The sequence below is a fragment of the Dendrobates tinctorius genome, unplaced genomic scaffold, assembly GCF_039654945.1.
Source record: "Dendrobates tinctorius isolate UK_male_01 unplaced genomic scaffold, ASM3965494v1 ptg000166l, whole genome shotgun sequence".
Taxonomy (NCBI): Eukaryota; Metazoa; Chordata; class Amphibia; order Anura; family Dendrobatidae; genus Dendrobates; species Dendrobates tinctorius.
The window spans coordinates 5,011,260-5,032,298 of record NW_027361833.1 but is presented as its reverse complement, the minus strand read 5'-3'; positions in this window follow the sequence as shown (position 1 = coordinate 5,032,298).

Here is a 21,039-nt window from a genome sequence, read left to right as displayed (position 1 = left end):
CCAGGCGGCACGTGTGTGGGGGAGGTGCGGCAGCAGAACGACGCAATTCCTCTCCTCTGTGGGAGAAGCGCGGAGCCTGGACTCACTGACTGTACATTTCGGCCTGCGGGGCTGTGCAGTGAGGGGGTAATGCAGCCTCTTCTTCCCAACTTTCCTCCATCCTTCTCCTCCGCCTATCGGGAGCCGCTGTACCCCTGCTGCCTCGCAGCTTTTCCCTCCTCTCCGCCTGGACCCTCAGTGAGCGGCGCTGCGCTGGGCAGAGGCAGTACTGACATCAGCCCCTCTTCACTGGAGGACTGTCATGGTGGGATGGTGCGCAGCTGCCAGGAAGGTGATGCACACAAAGAGCCATGTTAGGAAGAGCCAAGCAGTGAGCTGGTGAGTGCGGGGCTGGGGTAAGGTGGTCTGCGGCTGCCCCCGGTGGCCCTGTGTGCTGGCAGCTGTCATCCTCATCACAGGCTGCGCTGGGTGTGTGTCTGCCTCCATTGTGTGCAGTTATGTGCCACCAACACTGATGCCTGTGTCTCACCATGTGCAGCAGCGAAAGGATCTGTGCCTGCAGCCACACTGTGTGTGTGTGTGTGTGTATGTACACCTATGTGTGTGTGTACGCCTGTGTGTGTGTATCCACCTATGTGTGTGTGTATGTCTATGTGTGTATGTATACACCTGTGTGTGTGTGTGTACGCCTGTGTGTGTGTATCCACCTATGTGTGTGTGTACACCTGTATTAGTGTATGCCTGTGTGTGTCTGTGTGTGTGTATACACCTGTGTGTGTGTGTACGCCTGTGTGTGTGTCTGTGTGTGTATATACACCAATGTGTGTGTATGCCTGTGTTTGAGTATGCCTGTGTGTGTGTCTGTGTGTGTATACACCTGTGTGTGTACGCCTGTGTGTGTGTACACTCTGCGCATGTGTCAGCACAGCAGCAGCTCTGCTTTCCTAGGTTTTCTGTCCCGTACTGGCACCATAGCAGCTGCAGAGGCTCCGCCCTATTGATGCTCCCGGGAGGAGGAAAGAATATGGCGGTGCTGCTGCCCCGGCTCGGAGCGAGAGGAAACGGGTAGGACAGTACTGCACGGGGTGAGGTGGGATACTGGGGAGCATGGTATGGGGGCGACTTGTGGGAGAGGCTGCTGGGTGCACCGCGGCCATTACCGGAGAATGCACCACCAACATCTGTACGGGAGAAGCCACAGACAGCTGTCACATGCCACATAAACATCACACCACAGGTGTCCTAATACAATAGTCATCCCCCATATAAGTGTTCTCGCACATACCCCCATATATACATGTCCTCGTACATCTCCCATATATGTGTTCTCGTACATCCCCATATCCATATATAGGTGTCCTCATACATCCCCCTATACGTGTCCTCGTACATCCCCCCATATACGTGTCCTCGTACATCTCCTCCCCATATACTTTCTGTTTTTTTTCTGTCACTTTATTAAAAATTATTATTAAAAAAGCCATTAGGTCTTCATCCAGCATCATCAAGCTAATACATATATATAGAGAGAGAACTGCAAGAAGATGAAAGTCTAGAAATGTAGAAATAATAACAGCAGAGTTAGTGGCAGACTATAAATTAGATCTTTGAGTGTAGTTTGGGCTCTTCGGATGCTTCTGGATTATCAACGACCAAAGGGGCGGCAAATTTTTCGACCGCCCGGGCGCCACAAACAGTTGCTACGCCACTGATGAGGGGTCATGCATACCAGGATAGAGATGAGGGGGCCGTGTATACCAGGATTGAGGACATATATATATACACCAAAATGGGGGAAATTAGTACAGAATTGACCACATTTTTTGCTTCAATTTGTTTTCTATTTTCCTCCTCTAAAACCTAGATGCGTTTTATGGTTTGGTGCATTTTGTAGTCCGAAAAATATGGTACGTCAGAGGAGACGTTGGGGGCGTCTGCATCACAGGTGGGGCTGGTGGCATATACATCACAGGAGGAGCTGGAGGCATATGCATTACAGAAGGGGCTGGGGGCATATACATAACAGAATGGGCTGGGGCATATACATCACAGAAGACCCTGGGGCATGTACATCACAGGAGATGCTGATACATATATATCACTAGAGAGATTCTGGGAGCATATACAATATAGGAGACACTGCATGCACAAACATCACAGGAGATTCTGAGGGCACATACATCACATGAGATGCTGGGGGCACATACAGCACATCACCAAAGAAGCTGGGGGCATATACTTTATAGGAAATGCTTGGGGCACAGGAGATTGCTGGGGGCAGTATACATTATAGGAGATGCTGGGGCATACACATTACAGGAGGGGCTGGTGGCACATACATCTCATGAGACGTTGGGGCATATACATCACAGGAGATGCTGGGGCATATACAGTATATCAATAGAGAGACGCTAGGGAATGTACATTATAGGAGATGCTGTGTACGCATACATCACAGAAGATGCTGGGGCATATACATTACAGGAGGGGCTGGATTCACATATATCTCATGAAACGCTGGGAACACATACTTCACAGATGATGCTGGGGCATAAACATCACAGGATGGGCTGGGGCATATACATTACAGAAGGAGCTTGGGGCATATAAATCACAGGTGATGCTTGGGGGGCACATAAATTACAAGAGACACCGGAAGAAGATACATCACAGGAGGGGCAGGGGACATATACATCACATGAGACGTTAGGGCACATACATCACAGGAGACACTGGGGGCACTTGCATCACATGAAGCATACACATCACAGAATGCACTGAGGGCATATACATCACAGGAGACCTTGGGGCACATAGATTACAGGAGGGGCTGGGGTCATATACATCAAAGGGGCCCGAAAAACATAAAAAAGCCAGATATCGTATAGCGAATCTTACATCAAGAAGGGAAAGTTCCGACTGCTATGACTATGAATGAATGAATGAACCAAAAATAAATCCATAGGTCCCAACTAGACACACAAATGATGTCACACCAGCCCTGGCTAATCAAAAGCCATGCCAGGGACACCGGAAGGTGAGATTTGCTCTTCCCCCTGGACGCCAGGGACCACTTACCTGGACCAGAGTCCCTTGAATTGATCCACTCATCTCCAGTCCAAATGTCCTGGATACAGTGGACAGTCCCAGATTTGGATCTACGCCTTGCAGTCTCGGGCGTCTGATAAATTTCCCTCATTGCCTCCGACCTTTTGACATCTCTTCCTGTCAGTTTTGAAAGAAATGGCAAATGGATGTGGCTAGGGGAGTGGTAAAAATTTCCTCCTTCTGTTCTTGGGAGGCAGTGCAGCTCTATTCATTCTCTATGGGGCTGCTGGAAAAAGCCATGGGGAATGAATGAATGAATGAAGCAGCAGTTGGGAATGCTCACTGCTGCTCCATTCTAATGGGGGATAAAAGAGCTGTGGTTCGGTATAAAAGTACCCCATTGGTGCTGGTCCCATTGGTCAGAACACCACCTATCAGCTATCCTGTGTATAGAGAAGAAGAACCTACATTCACTGGATAACACCTGTTCTGTCCAGCCATATCATTGCTGTCTAGAAGGTCTAGACATTTTTTATGTCTTCGATTATTACAGACATAGTCTTTCTGTGTGTAACAGCACCACCTGCTGGCCGTTTAATGCATAGATTCTAGTTTAATTTGAAGTGTATTGTGGGATTGTTCCTGTTACATCATAGTCTTGTTTACGACACTGTGACAGGAACAGCAGCCATTATTCCTCCATGTGTCTTAGGAGAAACTACACCATTCATGTTCTTCATGCTTCTTAAACAGCCTCATCTAATCATAGTTGGTAAGCACTATCTAGGTGTTATAATCCTGTGTTTATAATGTTTGTTGTATTAAATAGGTAATCATCAGCTATGTATTACCTCATGGTACCTATGTATTACCTAATGTTAGCTATGTATTACCTCATGGTACCTATGTATTACCTCATGTTACCTATGTATTACCTCATGGAACCTATGTATTACCTCATGGTACCTATGTATTACCTCATGTTACTGTGTATTGCAGACTATCTGTAATTTATGCTCTATGCAGTTATATATTCTGAAATGTTCCTGTTATTGCATCCTATAGTTTTACCCTTTCCTGTCACATCTGCAATCAATAAGACGGTTACAATTTTACAGCCTCTTTTCTTAAAGAGGACAGGGGTTTAGCTACATGTCTCAATGCACACCCTGCTAATGTGTATGAGGACAGTATAGTGAAACAACTGCTGAGAACAAGCTCAGAAGATCTGACGTTGCAGAGCCCGCCATTATCCAAGCATACGGTTATTGCATACGGATATTGCAGCAACCTCCTAACGGTCGGACCGAATAATCAGACCATTCGGAGACCGCCATTATCCACGCAGAGCCGACAAAGGGATATCACAGCGGTCGCCTAACTGTTGAATCATGTCTCAAGAGCGAGCATCCTCTTTCAAGACGAGATCACGAGTTGGTTCCTCCAAGACATCATCCGTCAGCAATGCTGCCGCTATTGCCCGTGCAAAAGCTGAAGCGGCAAAAGCAAGAAGCACCTTTGCTGAGCAAGAGATAGAATTGAAACTACAACAAGCATGCCTGGATGCAGAAAAAGCACGCCAACAAGCATCCCTGGATGTAGAAAAAGCACGCCAACAAGCATGCCTGGATGAAGAGAAAGCACGCCTTGAAGCAACATTACAGAAACTTGCTATTGAAAAAGAAACAGCAGCTGCCATAGCAGAAGCAGAAGCCTTAGAAGCTGCCATATATTCTGACAACGAATGCAGCAGTCTGCTAGGCCTACAGCAAGTTACTCACGATCCATTGCAGCATACTGCAGAGTACGTCCATCAGCATTCCAAATCAAATGACGATCCAGACCCACAGGCGAAGACAGAGCATTTTGTCAACAAGCCAAGCCAACCAGATAATTCGGACCCCCAGAAAGCCAACTATCAATCTCCCTACCAAAAGCAAGGAAATACACATTGGGATGATACTGACTACAATAATCTTTCTCCAGAACAGAAGATCCTGAATCTGTCCCGGCTTAAAGAGAATCCCTTCGCTTCAGAAAGGTACTACAGCAGTTGGACCAAACCAGAGACATCTAACAGGTATGATCGCACAGCACACATGTACTCTGACAACACTCCATCAGCTGGCATCAGTGCCAATCAAGCCACGATGGACTTTGCCAAGTTCCTTGCTCGACGTGAGTTGGTCACTAAGGGACTTGTAAAGTTCAGTGATCACGCTGAAAACTACAGGGCTTGGCAAGCCTCCTTCAAAAATACCATAAGAGACATAGGTCTATCATGTAGTGAAGAAGTGGATCTCTTGGTAAAATGGCTAGGAAGTGAGTCTGCTGAACACACAAAGAGAATCAGAGACATTAATGTAAATTATCCAGACGTCAGCCTCAAAAGAATTTGGAATAGACTTGATGATTGCTATGGCTCAGTAGAGGTTATAGAAAGTGCCTTGTTTAAAAGAATAGAGGACTTTCCTAGAATAGAAAACAAGGATTGTTCAAAGCTCAGAGAATTAACTGACTTGATAATGGAGTTGTGTGTAGCAAAAGCAGAAGGAGATCTTGTGGGGTTGGCATATCTCGACACTGCTAGAGGTGTGAACCGCATAGTTGAAAAACTCCCATATAACCTGCAAGACAAATGGGTTACATATGGTTCTAGGTATAAACAGACTTACAGTGTACCATTTCCTCCATTCAATGTGTTTGTAGATTTTGTCTCAGAACAAGCAAAAATTAGAAATGATCCTAGCTTTGATTTCATGCTGTCATGTGCCAATAACTCTGTTAGTAAACCTCGTAGAACAACTGTAGAGGTCCACAAAACTAACATTTCTTCCATAGGTTCAGTTCGCAAAGAGTTCAGCTCTGGTCAAGGAGAAGACAAATCCAAGGACCCAAGCAGGCAGTGTCCCTTACACAAGAAGCCACATTCCTTACTTAAGTGCAGAGCTTTCAGAGAAAAGTCATTGGAAGAAAGGAAGACCTTCCTTAAGGAGAACCGCATCTGCTACAAATGCTGCTCTTCAACATCCCACTTTGCCAGGGACTGTGAGGTTAGTGAAAGGTGTACCGAATGTGACAGCACCGAACATAACTCAGTTCTACACCCTGGACCACCATCGGATGCTTTGCCCCAAGAGCATAGCGGGGGAGCTGAAGGACTCAAATACTGACACTCCAGCCATTACTCGTAAGTGTACAGAAGTTTGTGGAAATCTCATAGGAGGCAAGTCCAGGTCCAAAATTTCCCTAGTGAGAGTTTACCCAGCAGACGAAAAGGACAAGGCCATCAAGGTATACGCGATTTTAGATGATCAGAGTAACAGGTCATTAGCCAAGTCTACCTTCTTTGATAGCTTTAATGTCAGAGGACCCAGTGCCCCCTACTCTTTGAAAACTTGTGCCGGTATAGTAGAGACAGCAGTTGAGTCTATAGATGGCCAAATGCATCTGCCCTTACCAACCGTATTGGAATGTAACCAGATTCCTGACAACAGGTCAGAGATACCTACACCTGAAGTGGCATCGTATCATCCTCATCTGAAGTGTATAGAATGCCTGATTCCTAACCTTGACCCAGAGGCTCAAATAATCTTGCTCCTAGGGAGAGATATTCTACAAGTTCACAAGGTTAGACAACAGATCAATGGCTCACACAATGCTCCATATGCTCAGAGACTCGACCTTGGGTGGGTCATTGTAGGAGAGGTCTGTTTAGGAGGTGCACACAAACCGACAGTGGTTAACAACATGTTTACCAGGACTCTCGACAATGGACGTCCATCTCTCCTTCAACCATGTGAAAATCACTACTTAATAAAGGAGTTGCTACACAGCACTTCAGCACCAAGTATCTTAGCGAGTCATGCCAATGATGATTGCATTCAGAATTGCGACCAAGATCACCTTGGGTGTACAGTCTTCCACAAGACCAAAGAAGATAATCGTATAGCAATGTCATTTGAAGATAGAATGTTCTGAGAGATGATGGAACAAGGAATGGTGCAGGACAAAACAAAGAGCTGGATTGCACCTCTACCCTTCAAGCCTCAAAGACAACGCTTGCCTAACAACAGAGAACAAGTTTACAAACACTTTGTCTCCCTCATGCACAGCTTCTGTAGTAGACCAAAGATGAAAGACCATTTCTTAACCTTCATGGAGAAGATATGTAAGAACGGTCATGCAGAGTTAGCACCTACACTTCAAGACTTTGAGGACCACTGGCACCATGGTAAACACGTCCACACAGCTCTACTGCTAGAGCAGTCGAAGAATTTAATTATCCGAGCTGTACAACGGGAAAACTATGCCAAAGAAATCGACTGTGTAACCAATCAAAGACCAATACCAAAAGATAGTGTTCTGAGGAAACTCGACCCAGTCATGGATGGAGACGTTCTCTAAAGAATAGGAGGATGCCTTAGGCCTCTTTCACACATCAGGTTTTCGCCGTCAGGCGCGATCCGGCGCTTTTGACAGAAACTGGATCCGGCGAAATGCAATGCCGGATCCGGTTTCCCCCCCATTGACTTGCATTTGCGCCGGATCGCGCCGGATGGCCATGCGTTTCATCCGGTTTTCGCCGGATCCGGCAATGTGTCGCGATCCGGCGTCTGGAAAAAACGGCTACTGTAACGTTTTTTGTCTCCGGCGAAAAAGCCGGACACGCCGGATCCGGCGCGTCCGGCTTTTTCACACAATGAAAGCCTATGAGCGCCGCAATGCGCCGGATCCGGCGAAAGCCGGATCCGGCGGCCGGATCCGGTTTTTTGGTCTGAGCATGCTCAGTAGCTCTGCCCACAGGAGATATATAAAAGCAAGACAATGGGACCCTCAGCCACACCCAACATGCCACCCAAGAAAGCAACCAAGCGCAGCAGGAGAAGGCAGGAGACCACTGCAGCACCATCAGCACCACCACCACCCCAAATGGAGCAGCAAATGGAACATGCTGAGGAGGGGAGGCCAGCAGCAGATGAGAGACGGTAATTATCAAATCCCCCATTCCTCCAAACTAGGGCTATTGAATATCAAGATATTCATTGGCCCTTTGTTTCTCTTTATTCAACAGCCGCCCAATAGATGCAGCAGCAGCAGCAGCAGCAATGGCAGCAGGTGGAACACCACCCACAGGCATGGAGTGTGGCCACCAGGAAGACAGCACATCATCTTCTGGGAGCCCTCCCTCGCATCGTCAGCGTTTGACGGTAAGTTTTTATTTCCAAAATCCATCATCTCTGTAATATATGTCTATTCATTGCCTTTTATTTCAAAACAGGAATCACAAGATGAAGAGGAGCTCCCAGAAGAAGAAGGAAGGGGTGGACAGACACCTGGAGTGGGCTCACAATTGGTAAGTTTTTTGCATCAAACGCAGAAACACAACATCACACTACACACAACACATAGAAAACAATGTTCTGCAGACCACACACAGCAAACAAATGCCTACATCCAAAGACATAACATTTTTGGTTTTCTTCTCTAGTCTTCCGGACGGATCCGGTTTTTTGGTCTGAGCATGCTCAGTAGCTCTGCCCACAGGAGATATATAAAAGCAAGACAATGGGACCCTCAGCCACACCCAACATGCCACCCAAGCCAAGAACCAGGAGCAGGAGAAGGCAGCAGACATCTGCAGCAGCAGCACCATCAGCACCACCCCAAATGGAGCAGCAAATGGAACATGCTGAGGAGGGGAGTCCAGCAGCAGATGAGAGACGGTAATTATCAAATCCCCCATTCCTCCAAACTAGGGCCATGGAATATCAAGATATTCATTGGCCCTTTGTTTCTCTTTATTCAACAGCCGCCCAATAGATGCAGCAGCAGCAGCAGCAGCAATGGCAGCAGGTGGAACACCACCCACAGGCATGGAGTGTGGCCACCAGGAAGACAGCACATCATCTTCTGGGAGCCCTCCCTCGCATCGTCAGCGTTTGACGGTAAGTTTTTATTTCCAAAATCCATCATCTCTGTAATATATGTCTATTCATTGCCTTTTATTTCAAAACAGGATTCACAAGATGAAGAGGAGCTCCCAGAAGAAGAAGGAAGGGGTGGACAGACACCTGGAGTGGGCTCACAATTGGTAAGTTTTTTGCATCAAACGCAGAAACACAACATCACACTACACACAACACATAGAAAACAATGTTCTGCAGACCACACACAGCAAACAAATGCCTACATCCAAAGACATAACATTTTTTGTTTTCTTCTCTAGTCTTCCGGACGGATCCGGTTTTTTGGTCTGAGCATGCTCAGTAGCTCTGCCCACAGGAGATATATAAAAGCAAGACAATGGGACCCTCAGCCACACCCAACATGCCACCCAAGCCAAGAACCAGGAGCAGGAGAAGGCAGCAGACATCTGCAGCAGCAGCACCATCAGCACCACCCCAAATGGAGCAGCAAATGGAACATGCTGAGGAGGGGAGTCCAGCAGCAGATGAGAGATGGTAATTATCAAATTCCCCATTCCTCCAAACTAGGGCCATGGAATATCAAGATATTCATTGGCCCTTTGTTTCTCTTTATTCAACAGCCGCCAAAGAGATGCAGCAGCAGCAGCAGAAATGGCATCACTGGCAGCAGCAACAGCAGCAGCAATACCCACAGCCATGGAGTCTGGCCATCAACAGGACAGCACATCTTCTTCTGGGAGCCCTCCCTCGCATCGTCAGCGTTTGACGGTAAGTTTTTATTTCCAAAATCCATCATCTCTGTAATATATGTCTATTCATTGCCTTTTATTTCAAAACAGGAATCACAAGATGAAGAGGAGCTCCCAGAAGAAGAAGGAAGGGGTGGACAGACACCTGGAGTGGGCTCACAATTGGTAAGTTTTTTGCATCAAACGCAGAAACACAACATCACACTACACACAACACATAGAAAACAATGTTCTGCAGACCACACACAGCAAACAAATGCCTACATCCAAAGACATAACATTTTTTGTTTTCTTCTCTAGTCTTCCCAATCTGGTGCTCGGCCAAGAGGTCCTCGCAGTGCCTCCCAGGGTCGTCGGCGACAGCAACGCGGCGGTCACCAGCGTGTAAGTATAAATATTTTTGCTTTGTTTTTTTGCACTTTTTATTTCATTTCTTTTGTGGAGGCTAATTATGTTATTTTTGTCTTTTTCTTTAACAGCCTTCACAGCGTGCTCCCGACTCTGACGGTGAGGATGGAGGGATTGATGTGGACCGCCTCATCGATCTCGTCAGAGAAAGGGAGCCGCTCTGGAATATGGCTGACCGCCGCCACGCTGACCTGATCGTTACCCGACGACTCTGGGAGGAAATCTGTTCGCTCCTTGTGGGCCGCTGGGAGGACCTCGATGTTCGGGCCCAGATTAAAGAGCGTAAGTATATACAGTACCGGTTGCTTGATGTAAACCAGTGTTTCCCGAACTCCAGTCCTCGTGGTCCCCACGGATCATGTGTTCAGGATTTCTATTTACTATGGAAATCCTGAAAACATGACCCCTGGGGACCATGAGGACTGGAGTTTGTGAAACCCTGATGTTGTATACTAACCACTCCTTTCTCGTTTCAGGGAACAGAATTGTGAATCGGTGGCGGTCTGTGAGGGATCGTTTCAAGAAGGAGTTCAATAAAGAGATGCGGGCCCCGAGTGGATCTGGAGGACGCAGGAGCAAGTACAAGTACACACAAGCCTGTCGTTCCTCCGGGAAACAATGCTCACCAGAAGGTAAATATTACACACCACATGTGAAAAAAATGTTAGATGTAACTTTTTTTTTTCAGCCAGGGGCATACCATGTCAGTATTTTAATTGTTTTTTTTTCTCTTTATTCCACAGCACGGTGAGCAGCACTCGGGAACCTGCACGATTGGACCCTTCTGAGGCGATCCCTGAGGAGACCGGCACCGAGGGACACTTCGACCGCCCCGGTACATCTGCACCTTCCCAGCCTTCCCACACATTCGACCTATCTGTTCCATCCACCAGCACAGGAGCATCGTGGCCGCCTGCATTACTTGAAGCTGCTGGTGAGGAGATCGCTTTTCCTTTACCCCACCCTTCTGCCCCTGCCACCTCTAGTACACCTGCGGGTACTGGGCGGCAGCGGCAGAGGGGTCAGGAAAAGAGTTATGCGCAAGAGTTCTTGCATCTGAATGCATCTTTCCAGAACTGTCTAAAAGTCTTGTCAGAGCAAATCTCCGCAGGCTTTCAGCAGATCAACTCCAGCATTCTGGAGGTGAAGACACTTCTGTAAACCATGCATTCAGAAGCAAGATCTTCGCCAAACCACACCTTTTTCAGGTCTGTTGTGGAGCGCATGGCAACACTATCTCCTACCCAGCAGATGCATGTAATGCATTCGTGCCACGGTGCTCTACAGCAGGTTACCTCCCAACCTCCACCTCCCACCACTGTAGTTCCTCCACCTGCACCCCCTCCAGCCACTTTCCATCCTCCCCCTCCTATTACATCTGCACCCCCTCCAGCCACTTTCCATCCTCCCCCTCCTATTACATCTGCACCCCCTCCAGCCACTTTCCATCCTCCCCCTCCTATTACATACCAGCAACCTCACCAGTACCAGCAACCTCCCCAGTACCAGACATCTCCCCACTTCCAGCAACCTGCCCCGTACCAAACTCCTTCCCCGTACCAAACTCCTTCCCCGTACCAAACTCCTTCCCCATACAACTTTCCATCAACATCATCTGCTCCTACAGTCCCTGCCCAGCCCTCCACTCCACCGCCCACCACCTCTTCTGCCTCTCACATGTCCACCCATTCTGTAGCTTTTTACACACCTTCACCTCTAACTGTTCCTTCCCACCACGATCCCAGTCCTCTCTCCACACACCCAGTGTCGAAGTGTCCCGCAGCCCCTCCAGCAGTATTTCCACCCCACAGTACACAGATTTGTAATGTGTGTTTTTTGTAATAAAAATGCCCATTGGGTTTAAAACCTTTATTAAAAAAGTTTTTTGCACTTTAAAAACATTTTACAAAAAAAAAAAAATTTTAAATAAAAGTTAAATTATCCTTTCACAATGGTTGTCTGTCATTTCTTTCTGCGGCGAACTATGTTTAAAAAAAAGGTTAAATACAGGGTATTTCAAAGGTAAAAAGGTATTCAAAACCAGGTATATAACTGTGGGTAAATATTAGCTTTTTGCCACAGTTGTGTTCCTGGTTGTGTTTGAAGCAAAGTATTTCACCTAAAAAGTTGTGTTTATTGTTGGTGATTTCCTACCAATGTACACAACTTTTGTTAAAAGGTGAAATACTTTGCATAAAACACAACCAGGTACACACCTGTGGCCTAAAGGTAAAAATAGTAAGACCATGACAAGATAGCCAACTTTGGTTGGCAAAGGTATATACTGTTGGTCCAGAAGGTACACAAGTTTGGTTAGGGCACAAATCTTTCACACTCTGTCATCCCAGTGTACTCTGCCTTGAGGTGACATAAAGTATAGTGGAAAATTGTCCCTGAAACCGTCACAGAACTTCTAGTGGTAATATTTCCAATGACAACATCCATCTTCGCCAGTAACTTGCTCTTCTCTCCAACCTGCACTTTCTTCTCTACAACCTGTCAAAGAAGGGCTGTAGGAACATGCTATATATAGTTTTCCAGTAGCCAATCCCGTTCGGAAGCCCACAAGGGTCAATTTTAAAAACCGGATCCGGCGTAATCCGTCGAAAAACGGATAGAAAAACGGATGAACCGGATGAGACGGATCCGGTTTTGTCTGTCAAGAACAAGACGGATCCGGCAGAAAACCGGATCCGGCACATCAGGTTTTACAAAACATTTGCCGGATCCGGCATTCCGGCACGACGCCGGATCGCGCCTGACGCCGAAAACCTGATGTGTGAAAGTAGCCTTAAACAGGCAAAAATAGGTTCCTGGACAACATCACAAAGCTACTCTGCTTGTTCAACATTATCACAAGCGGACAAAACACCAAGGTCGTCTGTTCACAGAGGGAGCCTTAAGAACATCTGGTCTGTGGATATTTGGAGCTAAGAGATGTCTGTGCAGATTCATCTTTAACTGTGTTACTTGCAAGAAACTTTGTGGTATGCCACAGTTTCTGAAGATGGCAGATCTTCCATATGACCAATTTAGCACAGATCCACCTTTCACCAACATCGGTCTAGATGTGTTTGGTCCTTGGTCTGTGGTTGTCCGACAAACCAGAGGAAGCCACGCAAATGGGAAATGATGGGCGATTATATTCACTTGTCTATCCATTAGAGCCGTCCACATAGAGGTAATTGAATCTATGGACACTTCGTGCTTCATAAATGCTCTCCGGCGTTTCATTGCCATCAAAGGATCCGTCAAACATATTCGCTCAGACCGAGGCACAAACTTTGTCGGAGCAGCAAGAGAACTGCAACTCTCTTCCAACTTGGATATGAAGGACGTAGAAAAATACCTAAGTGTACATGGGTGTACTTGGACTTTTAACCCACCACATTCTTCACATATGGGAGGTGTATGGGAGAGAATGATAGGTGTCGCAAGGAGAATCCTCGATTCAATCTTCTTACAGGAAGGATCTGCAAGACTGACACACGAAAGCTTGACAACATTCATGGCCGTTGACTCCAATTTCCAGTGATCCTGATGACCCAACTGTTCTCACCCCAGCCCTGCTGCTTACGCAGAAGACCAACCCTAATTGCTCTCCACCTGGAGAATTTAATGTTAAAGACCATTACAGGAGTCAATGGAGACAAGTACAGAGTCTCCCCAATGCCTTTTGGGACAAGTGGAAAAAACAGTACCTGCCTACTCTGCAACAGAGGAGAAAGTGGCAAACCAGCAAGCCTATCCTCCAGCCTGGTGATATAGTACTAATGAAAGACTGTCAGTCTCGAAGAAATGAATGGCCATTAAGTCTCATTACCCAGACATTCCCAAGCAGGGCTGGACTGGCCCACCAGAGAACCGGAGAATCCTCCGGTGGGCCCTGGCTTCTCCTTCAGAAGAGTTCATAGTGCAAACCTTGCAGTTGCTATGGGGCTTGCTAGTAGGGGATAAGTGTGGGCCTTCAGAATCAAATCCTCCGGTGGGTCCAATGTCCTCCAGTCTGACACTGTTCCCAAGTAAGGATGGAATCGTAAGAAAGGTGGAAGTAAAAATAGGAAAACAAGGCGAGACCAAATTGTTCCTCAGGCTAGTAGGGGAACTCGTTCTGCTGTTCTCGTCCAATAAACACAATAGTGACGTCGGCTGACGTCAAGCGGGGCGTATTCTGTCCAGCCATATAATTGCTGTCTAGAAGGTCTAGCCATTTTTTTACAGGCATTGTATTTTTGTGTGTATTAATCCTTCATCCTTCATATATTTCATACTGTAAGGTAACAGCACCACCTGCTGGCCGTTTAATGCATAGATTCTAGTTTATTTTGCAATGTATTGTGGGATTGTTCCTGTTACATCATAGTCTTGTTTATGACACTGTAAGGGGAACAGCAGCCATTATTACTCCATGTGTCTTAGGAGAAACTACACCATTCGTGTTCTTCATGCTTCTTAAACAGCCTGCTCTAAGCATAGTTGGTAAGCACTATCTAGGTGTTATAATCCTGTGTTTATAACGTTTGTTGTATTAAATTGGTAATCATCGGCTATGTATTACCTCATGGTACCTATGTATTACCTCATGTTACCTATGTATTACCTCATGTTACTGTGTATTGCAGACTATCTGTATTTTTATGCTCTGTGCAGTTATATATTCTGAAATGCTCCTGTTATTGCATCCTATAGTTTCACCCTTTCCTGTCACATCTGCAATCAATAAAAGAAGGTTACAATTTTACAGCCTCTTTTCTTAAAGAAGACAGGGGGTTTAGCTACATGTCTCATTGCACACCCTGCTAACGTGTATGACGACAGTATAACACCTTTAAAACTATTTATTTTAGCTTCCTCCTATTTCCTTTCTGATATGCCTTTCTGGATTTGGGGGCAGGAGGTGTCAGCAGCCACTGACCCTGCCCTCACAATATAAAGATGTTGGTCCTTGTGTAGGAGATTCTTATCACTGCATCATTGGGAAACATTACCAAGTATTATAAATCAACAATACCTTGCAGAAACCTGAGTAAAGTTGCATTTTATATACACTTAATTTTACTATGTTTTCCTCCTAATGATGAATATATTTTTTCTGGTTACAATCAAATTATTATTGTTCAGATTATATATTTTTACCTTTTCTTACTAATTTATGGGAAGCTTCATTAACAGAAAATCAGTTAAATTTAGGTGCAATTAAAACACATATTTTCCATTATTAAGGTTAAAAAGAAGGTCTTGGAAACATTATCAGAATGGATTCTATGGGAAATGACATTGCAGTTGTTAAACTGTTCTGCATGCCATGTTTTTTCCCTATTGCAGTCAGGAGTGCCCGTATTAGCCGGTCAAACCTTCATCCTGAGTTAATTGCATAAATTGTTTTTTGTGACTATTTTGCAGTCATCACTGTCATATATAATAATGACCTCTATTTCCTCTACACATACATGTTACATAATTGTCAGTAACTACTGGTTCAGACTCCATTTATTTCTCTAGGACATCAATGAAGCTGCAACTTTGATTGAGAGAACAAAGCTACTGTTACAGTCAACTATCACAAAGCAGCAGAGGTTATTGCATTTCTAATATCCCTTTCAACTAGGCCTTCACATCTGTTCCATAGTCTAATTACAAATACAAAAAGGCCATAATTCACAATTGCATCATAACAAAGAAAGATTGAAATGATTTAAATTCATGTGCATAGTCTTCATTCATTGAGGCGTACATCTGTTACGTTATTTCTATGTCGAAAATAGAGACTGCGAAGAAAATAACAGGATCTCAATTAAAAAAAATTACAACTTTTATAAATATCAGGCTAAGCTTTTCACAAGAAGGTTGTATTACTGGCAGACATGATGTTGCAGTTTTTATATGCCAGTGACCCTGTTGGTCCTCATTCTTTTTTTTTTTTTTTAAATAGATGCACATATGCTTAAATTTAAAGAAATTATTTTTTTTGCAGACATTATTTGTGTATCACACTAGGATATGCCAACAATGTCCTATTGGCAAAATTCAACCACTATGACCTTTCTGTTGCAGTATGACTACCTTGTGCATTGCTGCTGTGCCCAGTCTTGCCATGTTCTACAGTAGGTCCTGTGACATGAAACTGTCTTCCACAACCTCAACTTTATAGGAGGGTTTGGGTGTTTTTCACCCAGTTTTAAGCTTCCTACACAGCTGTTTCTGTTTCAGTTAATAACTGTGCTTCAACCTAAATATGAAGCTGATAATCATTATAACCTGTTTGATATAATTGGTTACTTATGCTTCTGACTATAATTCTGCAAAATCACTGATTTGTGTGCAAGTGTACTTAGGAGAAGTGATGCTGTTTTGAAGGCAAAGGATGGTGTCATGGAGATACCATGACAGAAAGTGGTCTCTGCTATTTCAGCTGTAAGAAAATCACAGCGTTTGGCTACATGCTCACCTGCACTGGTTGGATCTACTTTTCTTTCCAGTTAGCTTGTTATTTTGTGCAAGGGTTAAACAGTCCTGTTTGTCTCCTAACGCAAAACGGAAAGCTTTATCTCAGCTGTCATTATTTATCCACTCCCCTCTGGTATAAGTAGTCACCTCTTAGCTTGGTAGTTGCCAATGATAGCTTGACATACCTTGGTATCGGTATGGAGGTGTGAGCTGTGGAAAGAGAAGGAGTCTAGGAGTTGTCTTCAGTGATTGCTTTTTGGAAATTTTGTTTGGTGTCTTCCTTTTTTTTATCTACCTATTGGTTTCTCTAATCCTTCCTTTCTCTTTATACCTTTCTGTAGTTTGGGTGCGCATTGAGTAATTACGGTTTCTTTTACCCTTTTCTGTTTTCCCTTTGTGTTTAGATCTTACAGCAGGACTAGCCAGGGCCATGCTTAGGGTAAGACAGGGATAGGAACATGACCACCGAACGGGGTGAAAGAAACTATCTACGGACATCAGGGAGCTCAGGGTTGCACAGTGCAAGTTTCAGGGGCTGCTCTGCTTATCTTTCCGTCATGGCAGTGCTCCCCTTCCCATCCATCTCAGCATTGTATTAAAAGTTTTGCACAGTAATACACAATATATACATTCCTCAACATTGAAATTGGAAGACCAAGATGGAAAAGTTGTGCACTTATAGAAATCACTGACTTGTTAATAATATGCAAATGGTGAAAAAATGGAAACCAAATTTTCTAAAAATATTGATTAGAGATGAGTGTACCTTTTGAAATTCAAATGTGCTGGTTTGGCCAAATTTTTGCCTAAAGTTCCATTAGCGTTGAATAAATTTGTGAGAGCGAGAATATTTCACTTACCCAAAGGAATCTGGAGATGCAAACCGTCTCTGCCAGTCCTGTGATCAACTGTTCTTCACCAGCAACTGTTGATCTTTGATGACCCAACTCCTGACCAGCAATGTGCAAGGTATGATGGAATAGTACAGGATACATCAATGCACAATGTCTGTCACAGCTAGCTGAAGAGTATTATGGGGAACCCAGAGTGGCCATGCAAAACAACATTAGTCCACTCACTGATGCTTTATTAGTGTGGGAAATAATGTCTGGTAAGTTTTTTTTTTTTTCCAAATCTCATCTCACTGTGTTTAAATTTGCATGGAACTGCAATTTTCAGGAATTTCGACTACAACTTGCTTCTTCGCGGATTGATCTAATCATATTTAATTTTGATTTACTCAAAATCAAGTCTTAGGATTACCATATTTATTAATATTTGCTAAATGAGAGAAAAATGAGAGAGAAAGGCATTTTTATCACTTACTGCAAAGTCAAAAGTTTCCATACATTTCATTAGTATTTGTTACCATTGCCCTTAAATTGAATGACTTGGGTCAAACGTTTGGGATATCCATCCACAAGATTCTCACAATAGTTGGTAGCAATTTGGGCCCATTCCTTCTGACAAAACTGATGTAACAGATCCAGGTTTGTAGGTCGCCTTGCTCGCACCTGCCTTTTCAGCTTTGCCCATAAATTTTCAATAGGATTGAGATCAGGGCTTTGTGCCACTCCACAACATTGAGTTTGTTACCCTTAAGCCACCTTGGCTGTATGCTTCGAGTCATTGTCGATTTGGAAGACCCATTTCCTCCCAAGCTTTAACTTCCTCGCTGATGTCTTGAGATGTTGCTTCAGTATTGCCACATAATCTTCTTTTCTCATGATGCCATTTATTTTGTGAAGTGCACCAGTCCCTCCGGCAGCAAAACAACCCCACAACATAATGCTGGCACCCCCTTGTTTTACAGTTGGGATGGTGTTCTTAGACTTCCAGCTTCTCCCTTTTTCCTTCAAATGTAACGATGTTCATGATGCCCAAAAAGTTCATTTTTAGTTTGATCAGAACACAGGACATGTCTCCAAAAATTAAGATCTGAGTTCCTGTGTGCATTTGCAAATACTAATCTGGCTTTTTGTATGTTTTTTTTGGAGTAATGACTTCTTCCTGGCAGCGTGGCCTTTCAGCATATGTTACATAGTAACATAGTAACATAGCAATTAAGGTTGAAGGGAGACTTTAAGTCCATCTAGTTCAACCCATCCTATCCTAACTTGCCCTAACATGTTGATCCAGAGGAAGGCAAAAAAACCCCATGTGGCAAACAGTAAGCTTCACATTGGGGAAAAAAATTCCTTCCCGACTCCACATACGGCAATCAGACTAGGTCCCTGGATCAACGCAACACTAAGGAAACTAGTGTATATACCCTGTAATATTATACTTTTCAAGAAAGGCATCCAGTCCCTTCTTAAATTTTAGTAGGGAATCACTCATTACAACATCATATGGCAGAGAGTTCCATAGTCTCACTGCTCTTACAGTAAAGAATCCGCGTCTGTGAGTATGCTTAAACCTTCTTTCCTCCAGACGTAGAGGATGCCCCCTTGTCCCCGTCACAGGTTTAAGAGTAAAAAGATCATTAGATAGGTCTTGGTATTGTCCCCTCATATATTTGTACATTGTAATAAGATCACCCCTAAGCCTTCGATTCTCCAAACTAAATAACGCCAAGTGTAATAACCTGTCTTGGTATTGCAGACCTCCCAGTTCCCTAATAACCTTGGTTGCTCTTCTCTGCACCCGCTCCAGTTCAGCTATGTCTTTCTTATACACCGGAGACCAGAACTGTACACAGTATTCTAAGTGTGGTCGCACTAGTGACTTATATAGAGGTAAAATTATGTTCTCCTCCTGAGCATCTATGCCTCTTTTAATGCATCCCATTATTTTATTTGCCTTTGCAGCAGCTGCCTGACACTGGCTACTAAATGTGAGTTTGTCGTCCACCCATACACCCAGGTCTTTTTCAGTGACAGTTTTGCCCAGTGTTTTACAATTAAGCACATAATTATACATCTTGTTCGTTCTACCCAAGTGCATGACCTTACATTTATCCCCATTAAAGCTCATTTGCCATTTATCAGCCCAAGCTTCTAGTTTACATAAATCCTCCTGTAATATGAAATTGTCCTCCTCTGAATTGATTACCCTGCAGAGTTTAGTGTCATCTGCAAATATTGAAATTCTACTCTCTATGCCCCTTACAAGGTCATTAATAAATATGTTAAAAAGAAGCGGGCCCAAAACTGACCCCTGTGGTACCCCACTGCTAACCGTGACCCAGTCCGAGTGTGCTCCATTAATAACCCCTTTGTTTCCTATCCCTGAACCAGCTCTTAACCCACCTACACATATTTTCCCCCATCCCCATTGTTCTCATTTTATGTATCAACCTTTTGTGTGGCACCGTATCAAAAGCTTTTGAAAAGTCCATATACACCACGTCCACTGCATTCCCTTGGTCCAGTCCGGAACTTACCTCTTCATAAAAGCTTATCAGATTAGTCTGACAGGAACGGTCCCTTGTAAACCCATGTTGATATTAGGTCATAAGTTTATTCTTCTCCAGATACTCCAGTATAGTATCTCTTAGAAAACCCTCCAGGATTTTACCCACAGTTGAGGTTAAACTCACTGGCCTATAATTTCCAAGTTCAGTTTTTGTCCCCTTTTTGAATATTGGCACCACATTTGCTATACGCCAGTCCTGTGGTACAGACCCTGTTATTATGGAATCTTTAAAGATTAAAAATAATGGTCTATCTATGACTGTGCTTAATTCCTGCAGTACTCGGGGGTGTATCCCATCCGGGCCCGGGGATTTGTCAATTTTAGTGATTTTTAGACGCCGCCGTACTTCCTGCTGGGTTAAGCAGGTGACATTTAATGGAGAATTTTTATCCCTGATCATGTTATCCGTCATGGGATTTTCTTGTGTAAACACTTGAAAAAAAGTCATTTAGCATATTGGCTTTTTCCTCATCCTCCTCCACCATTTCACCCAGACTATTTTTAAGGGGACCAACATTATCATTTTTTAGCTTCTTACTATTTATGTAGGTAAAGAATATTTTGGGATTATTTTTACTTTCTCTGGCAATGAGTCTCTCTGTCTCAATCTTTGCTGTCTTGATTTGCTTTTTACAGAATTTATTTAATTTTCTGTATTTATTTAATGCCTCATCACTACCTACTTGCTTTAATTCTCTAAATGCTTTATTTTTATCTCTTATTGCACCCCTTACAGCACTATTTAGCCATAGTGGTTTCCTCCTATTTCTCACATGTTTATTCCCATACGGTATATATTGTGCACAGGTCCTATTCAGGATGCTAATAAACGTCTCCCATTTTCTTTGTGTATTTTTATGTCTCAGGATATCGTCCCAGTTAATTGCATCAAGATCATCTCTCATCCGTTGGAAATTTGCTTTCCTGAAGTTTAGTGTCCTTGTAACCCCTCTACTACACATCTTATTAAAGGATACATGAAAACTTATTAATTTGTGATCACTATTACCCAAGTGACCCCTAACCCTTACATTTGATAT